Source organism: Rhinopithecus bieti, unplaced genomic scaffold (assembly GCF_001698545.2).
Source record: "Rhinopithecus bieti isolate Rb0 unplaced genomic scaffold, ASM169854v2 scaffold_28529, whole genome shotgun sequence".
NCBI lineage: Eukaryota > Metazoa > Chordata > Mammalia > Primates > Cercopithecidae > Rhinopithecus > Rhinopithecus bieti.
Window position 1 is genome coordinate 167,129 of NW_016813064.1, and position 7,785 is coordinate 174,913.

Sequence of the window (7,785 nt, forward strand, 5' to 3'; positions counted from 1 at the left end):
TTTAATTTTAGGAAAAACATATCTCTGGGCACAAATCCAAGAAGAATGTGCTTAGACCTCTTTCGATGCCAGCACCTGGCTGAAATTCCCCACCTCCAGGTGATCCCATGTCCAAGGGCACATTCCACAGCTACGAGCTTGCTGCTGTCCCAGCACGATCCTGGATTCAGAGCACACCAGTGTCCATTGTCCGAGGGACTCAAGAGAGATGAGCTTGTCGAGATGTTTTTATTCTCGCTTTGATGCAGCAGGGACTTACTTTTGCAGTAAGGGACATCTAGACAGACTTCCAGCAAGGCAGTGACTGGCACTGAAAGTAACTTCGCCTGTCAAAGACTCTTTTCGTAGAAATGCAAAAGGAAAATGTGTACTATTGAAATAAACTGAAAGCATGTCAGCGTGACTGGCAAGCTGACTCCTCAAAAGAAGAAATAATTATTGCTTGATAATGGCAGCTTATGTCAGAGATGTGCATTTTGGGGCCACCATTTGGGTTACTGCAGGCTTCCTGACATCACAGGAAGTCTTTTTTGGCTTCCGAAGCAGAACTGTGAAGTGGCTTTGGCCTCATCATTTGCAACCATGGCAGCACCAGCAGCAGTGACTGACACATAACATGTATCTCCCACGTGTCTGTCCCTCCCTATTCTAACCACCAGACAAAGCAAGTTAAAAAGAGACTCATGGACATGTAGTCAAGGCATTTGCTATTTTGAGCAGATTATTTTCCAGACATAGTAATAATAGATGTTTGCATAATCAATTTATTTCAGTCAAAATCAGTTAGCTTTTCATTTTCTGGCTTCTAAATCAATACCAAAATAGTCTCCTACCTTCTAGAAGTTGAGTCTTTTACAAGATATTTTCCTTGACTTCTTTGGGGAACATTTTTTATGATTTTCTTTTGGGTTTGTTGGTTTTTTCTTAATTTTTCTCTAGTAATGCAAATATTTGAGGCTTTGGAAGGCATAAACTACTTCACGAATAACAAATATCTAGGAAAAATTATTTGTATATTAGACAATAACTCTCTCAATCTACTCAAACGTGTTAGAGTCCTCAGAAGGACACCTCCTTTTGACTCTTCCATTCATACAGGCATATGTCTTTGCTCATTCATCTATTTCGACAAAAAATTATTAGCACTTACTATGTTCTAGGCACGGTACAAGTTACTGAAAGACTTACTTAGAATAAATATTTCTGAATGTCTCTAGAAGACAGAAAAAGTTCTATATGCAACTTTCCAAAAGAAAAGGAGATCTGCACTTGGAAAGATGCTCCTCTTAGAATACATTTTTGAGGCAGACACAGATAATTAACTATCCCAAGTCCATTCTCCCCTTCCTTCTTATTAACTGAATTGATTTTAACAGAGGGGAAATGTGCCTATTTAAAATGCCAATTTCTCAGTTTCCCTGACCACTAACAATGGTCACTTAATTCTGGCTAATAAGTTGTCAGAAATCTCAGGAGAGGGCACTGTTTTCCTGGGCAAAGCAGGGGTGGAGTGTGGGGAGAAAAACACTATCCCCTCATTGTGATCATAGAGTTAGTGCAACAGCTTTGGACAACCTACCTGTGTGACTTCTTGTCACATGAGAAAAAAAAACCTATCTGCTTAAGGCATGGTAGCAGAGACTGCTAGTGTTTTTATGGAAAGCCATTTTCTCTTCCTTCTGAACACAGAGCCAGGTGACTTTCCCCAGCCTCCTTTACAGTTAAATGTGGTTATGGACTGAAGTATAGTGAAAGGGACAAGCCCTGCTTCCAGAACTGACCACCTAAATTTTCTTTGTGAAAAACTTCATGCTCTTCCTCCTCCTGCTAGCTGGCAGTCGATATCCAAAGCAAACTTGGAAAACACTCACTGAAGACAAGTGACAGCAAAGCCTCCATCAGCATGGATCCCTGAGTGACCCATCCTGGAGTTTATATAAAAGAGAAACAAGCTCTTAATGCATTAAGTCAATGAAATTTCTAGACTAATGTTTTACAATAGCTTACATTATCCTGAATCTTAACATTATCCTATTTGAACCCAGATACTGCTGGAACAAAACCCCAAGTACTTGGCATTGGGTTAGTACTCAGGTGATGGGTGGCTAGAAGGTTGAAGAGTCCTGTTTTGTTTTAGCAAAATAGTTCATGAAAAGAGTTGCCTGTAGCAATCTGGAAGGCAGACCAGGTGTCTTCTGGAATGAGCTCTAGGGGAAGTAGTTGAAGAGAGATATTCATGTTTGTCAGTTCCTCCATGCTGCTTATAGCAAGTTACTGTGAGGAAGATTGCAGTTCAGGCAAGAATTAACAGGTTTTGAGTAAAATTCCAGGATTAAAGGAAGAGTCCAAAAATCTGAAGTCTTACAGGGTTGGAAAACCCAACAGCTTCTGAATTCCAAAAAAGCATGAAATAAATTGGAAAAAGGCTTTGAGTGTAAAAGCTCCATTAATTCTTAGCAATTAAACAAAGAATTCAAATGGTTTTAATTGACGTCAAAACAGCCTCCATTAAGTTGAGAGAAAGAGGCATTAAGATGAGGAAGCAATGAAATAAATCAGAGTTCAGAATTATATCTGAGAAAGAAGTTCAGGGGATCGTTACTAGCGCATGAAGCCAGTTTGGAAGTACATAGTTCAGAAGTCAAGTGAGCTTTTTAAGGAGTTGTATTAACAGAACTTGCTTAAAAAAAAGAATAGAAGAAAAAAAAAATAGCCTATGACTATAGAAGAAGACATGGCACCCCAAACTTGTGCTAGCAAGGAGCAGATTGCAAAAGCTTTATGGTCCCCAAGGAGGGCAAATTTACCAATGGCTCACTTTATATAAACAGGAAAAGAACCTCTTGTCAAAAAAGAACATGTTGAGGACAGATCAGGGGCTGCAGAAAACAATGAAAGGAGTTTGTCCTGATAGTAAATCCAGGATCGACAAAAAACCTTCCCTGCAGAGCAGGGGTGGCCTTACAGTATGCCCGCAGCAAGACTCCATCCTTGAAATGGACCAGCAAACACTGGGTCTCCTATCCTTTTCTTTTCTAAGGGGAATTTGTCTCTCTGTTATCCTGTGCTTGATCTGGTATCGTATATCTGCTGGTGGGGGGAAGGGGTGTGATTGTGTGTGTGTGTGTGTGTTGTTGTTTTTTAGTTAGAGGTAGCTGGAACCCATGCCACCCTATCTGTACTTGGTGGAGGAAATTGCTCATCACTCAGAAATGACAGACTTCAACCTGGAGACAATAACTGAATTTTTTAATAATTTTATTAATTTTCTCCTTTGGGGAAGGGCTGAGTATGATCTGTGAACAGAAAAAAAAGAATCTAATTGCTAGCTGTTTATCAAAATGTGTTTCCTCTTTTCCCTCTATTTCTTAGCTAACCTTAAAGTGATAAAGAAATAAACCAGATTTGAGATTTTTGTCTAAGAACTTTGGGAGTGGTTTCTGGCACCTGGAACTTACTTGGAAGCAAATAGCTCATTGTTTCTTCCTTTTCCTAAACATCGCAGTTTCTGTTTTAGGTGATGTTTTAGCTTACGTGAGTTTCACACAAGAGAATCCGAGTAAAAGTGACTGATGATCACCACTTTCAAACTTGATCCAGAAAAACCTTTCATGTATCTTCCTCTGTACTCTAATTACTGGAAACCCTATGGGGAAGATAGCAGGACCTGTCAGTCTGGTTTGATGATTGACATTTTCAATAGATCCCTAGCCTTCAAGTCCCATAGACCAGTAACACCTACATTGGACTGATTAATGAACAAGAAATAAACTGCTATTGGGCTAGCCACTGAAACCTTGGAGTTGAGCCTAACACTAGTGTTTCCCTAATGCTAACATGAGAGCTAATATTACCTAAACTGTATGTAGGCACACAATTCCTTATGATCCTTTGATGAATGAAAGCTGTCACTCAAATGTCTTTAGATCCACAAATGGTAACACCTGGGCAGTCTGTGTATAGACTCGGGAGAAGCAGAAACTATGACATTTTTCTCTTTTTTTCTCTTCTTTCTTTTGATTTCTCTGTTTATTTGCATGTAATGTACCATTTCTTCTCTACTCATTTTGACTTTTATCAGCTTATGGAACTGTTCTTTGTGATTTTCCTATTGGATTACAGAGGTTGAAAGGTGATCTCACATGCCAGTCAGAGGAGTCTGGGGATTGCACTGTGACAACTTCTTCAACCCTGAAGTCAAGGTCCGAGCAAGAGTGAAAGCCAAGAAAGCAACCCAGAAAGATGGCAGCTGTGGGAACACAGATTAGGAAAGGAGTCATCTGAGCAGCAGCAAGAACACTGGGAGGCATCAAGCCTATCCAAACCCGGAAAAAAGGTTCAGAATCAGGTGGCTCCTTCTGTGACAGAATGTGAAGGAAATCTAACAAAGGCATGCTAAGGGAGTGTCTGAAAATTATTATCTCTGAGGTTCAGAGAAAATATGTGCAGCTATATAGACACTATTTAATAACAGCAGGTAACCCAGAAGAATTGGCATATGTTGGTTTCCAGAGTTTTTTACATTTAACCTACCAGGCACAAATAGAGTGGGCGAGGATGAGGAGTAAATGCATTGTGATATTATACACTAACTGCAGATCGGTTCACACCCAGACCTGGCCTCATCCACGTGTGTCACCCAGCACTGCATTCCAGCTGACACCAGGAGTGGTAAAAACAAAAAACAAAACAAAACAAAATCTCTAAATTGGATGGAATTTGAAACAACAGGAGATTGAATTTTCTTTCTATTGTTTTTTTCTTGGTAGTTCAAAATGTGACATATTTATGGAGAAGTACAGATTGTTCCTATCCAAACACAGTAGTAGTTTCTTTTCTAAAAATAAACTTGGCCAATTATATTTTAGGGAGATTTATTTTAATTTATCTTACTTTAAAACAAAAACATTTTAAAGAAAATTTCTAAAGACTTCTGAAATCTTATCATAGAACAAAACCCAACACTAAATATGACCGTGGGTATTTTTTATGGTACATAAACACTCTGCAGCTTTGTGTAAGTTTCACTCATTCTCATTCACCAAATATTTATTGAAAACCTACCATGTGACAATCACTATACCAGATGAGTGGAAGTCAAAGGCAATTAAAATCTGGCAGGTGAGTTTGTAAGGAACCTATATTGTAATGAAAGAGATTAACCAGAAACCCATTGATTATGGAGCCATAAGACATACCTTGGTTTCCAAAGAGAGCTGAAACTCATTTTATACTCACCAAATACCTTAACAACTTGGTTTTATACTTCAATGAGGCAGTAATAATATTAATAATAATAATAGCTTCTAACACTTACTGAGCTATAATTATGTACCAGGCAGACTAATAAATGTTTTACATAGATTATTTCATTTTATCTTTATAAAACTCTGAGGGAGGCAGAAAATTAAAATTTGTCACAACTTTTCAGCTAAGGGACATGAGGCACAAAAGCATAGCAAATTTTCCAAGATCACAAAGCTAGAAAGTAGTAAAACCAGAATTTGAATTCAGGCAGTTGGAGTTTTTCCAGGTGGCGTCTAAATATGCCATATGAGGCATGATCCATTTGAACCAGATCTTTCCTATTAAGCTATGTTAGAATAGCTAGCCCCCAGGAAATACCTTCCTCTGTACCTTCAAACGATCTAGGACTAGGGTGCTCCAGTCAGTCCATATCTATTAGCCAGCTGATATCTGGGGCACTGTTCGATACATAGTATGCATTATTGGATCTGGTGATTTAAATGGTCCAGTCAATACCTTAATCCCTCCCAAAGGTCCTACTCATTCATGAAAATTTGCTAGATGGAAAACAATTGATTAATCTTAAGTTTTGGGTACTTTTCCTGATTTGACCACTCTGACCCAAAATAAACTTGTATCCCTGAGACATAAGCAGCTCCAAATTCTGAATACATACTAATCAACAAATTCTCAGAGGAAAATATCTACCAAGAGCCACTCACTTGAGGTGCTTCAGCATCTCTTACTTCATTCCTTTATTTATTCACTTGACAGTAGTCAGTGCCTACTAAGTGCTGGGCATTGTTAAGGCACTAAAGTTAAAACAGTAGATGTAGTTCCTACCCTTATGGAGAAATGATCTACTAGGAAACACTATGACACATAATTCTGTGGCAACAGAATTTTATTTTGTAATTTTTTTGTAATCATTTATTTTAGTGTTCCTACCAGCCTGCAAGATGCGAGGTAAGTTTTTAGGTCATTCATTTGTGAAAGAAACTGTAACAGCTCTATTCGTTGCAGATATATTTGGTAGATGAACCATCATGAACAGGATAAAACGATTCGTCTAAATGAATACAGAATAGAATGCGGTAAGTCTGGAACAAGTTACATGCCTACTTTGAACCATTAGACCCTATAAGTGACTGTAAGTTTTCACATGAAAGTAGTAAATCTAGAAAATCTCTTCTGAAGTCATTTCAGTAAATGTTTCATATTCTTAAAATCCTAGTGAATTAAAGTTTAACTACCACATGACTTTAGAACTTTAGATTACAATAGAAATGAACTCTTTCTAGAGCCTAATCACTTTGCCTTCCCCCAACCAAAGTGATGGTTTTGAATGCTGATTTTATTCCAGCCATTACCAAAAACATGGAGTTGACCTCTCCTCCATAGAGCAGCCATACCCTTCAGCACTGTACCAAGAAATATTGGTGAATTTCTTTGCCTTGCAAGGATATCTCCCTAAGAATGTTTCACTGCAAGCTGCCATGATGCATGCCAGAAGTAGAGGACTGCTCTGAGAGATTTCAGAAGCCCCTTCTAGTCCACAAAACTATGAGAAAACTGCTTTCTAACATGGCCACCTTATCCTCCTTTCATCAACCTGTGGATAATGAGCACTGATTCTGAGCCCAACACTGCAGATAATGTGAACAGTAAGATATTATCCTCATCATAATGAATTTATAGAGGCAGAACTAAGAAGCAATTAAAGACAAGAAAATAATAGATGAGCATAAAATTAATTGCCAAATTGAGTGACTCCACATTTAGGAAAAGGAAAAGGGAAAATCACACAACTTACATCCCAACCACTTTTGCTGCCTTTCTAAGTTAATCCTACAACAGCCTTTTAAAACAACTGTTATTTTTCCCATTGTGACTTAGAGAGGTGATAAACACACGATCATGCAGCTAGAAGTAAGAAACACTGGCCGGGCATGGTGGCTCACACCTGTAATCCCAGCACTTTGGGAGGCTGAAGCAGGTGGATCACGAAGTCAGGAGATCGAGACCATCATGGCCAACATGGTGAAACCTCGCCTTTACTAAAAATACAAAAATTAGCTGGGAGTGATGGTGCGTGCCTGTAATCCCAGCTACTAGGGAGGCTGAGGCAGGAGAATCACTTGAACCAGGGAGTCTGAGGTTGCAGTGGGCCGAGATCGTGCCACAGCACTCCAGCCTGGCGACAGAGCAAGACTCCATATATATATATATGAAAAAAGAAAGAAAAAAAAAGTTGGAAACACTAAGGATTACACCCACATTTTTTCAACTCCAAAGTCCATGCTTTCTCCAGCCAACCATAATAATTCATTTGATACCCTGTTAGTAACATACTCTCCACAGCGGAAGTGGTGGCAACACTGAATCATCCTTAATGTTTGTTCAATATGAGTATCTCCCCCCAAATAAAAATATTTTAAAACTATTTAAATGAATAGTGTAAAGAAATTTAAACTATTGCATTAAAGAAATGCAAAGCTTGCATTACTACTTTCTTCTCTATAAATCTTCTCTTCTAAT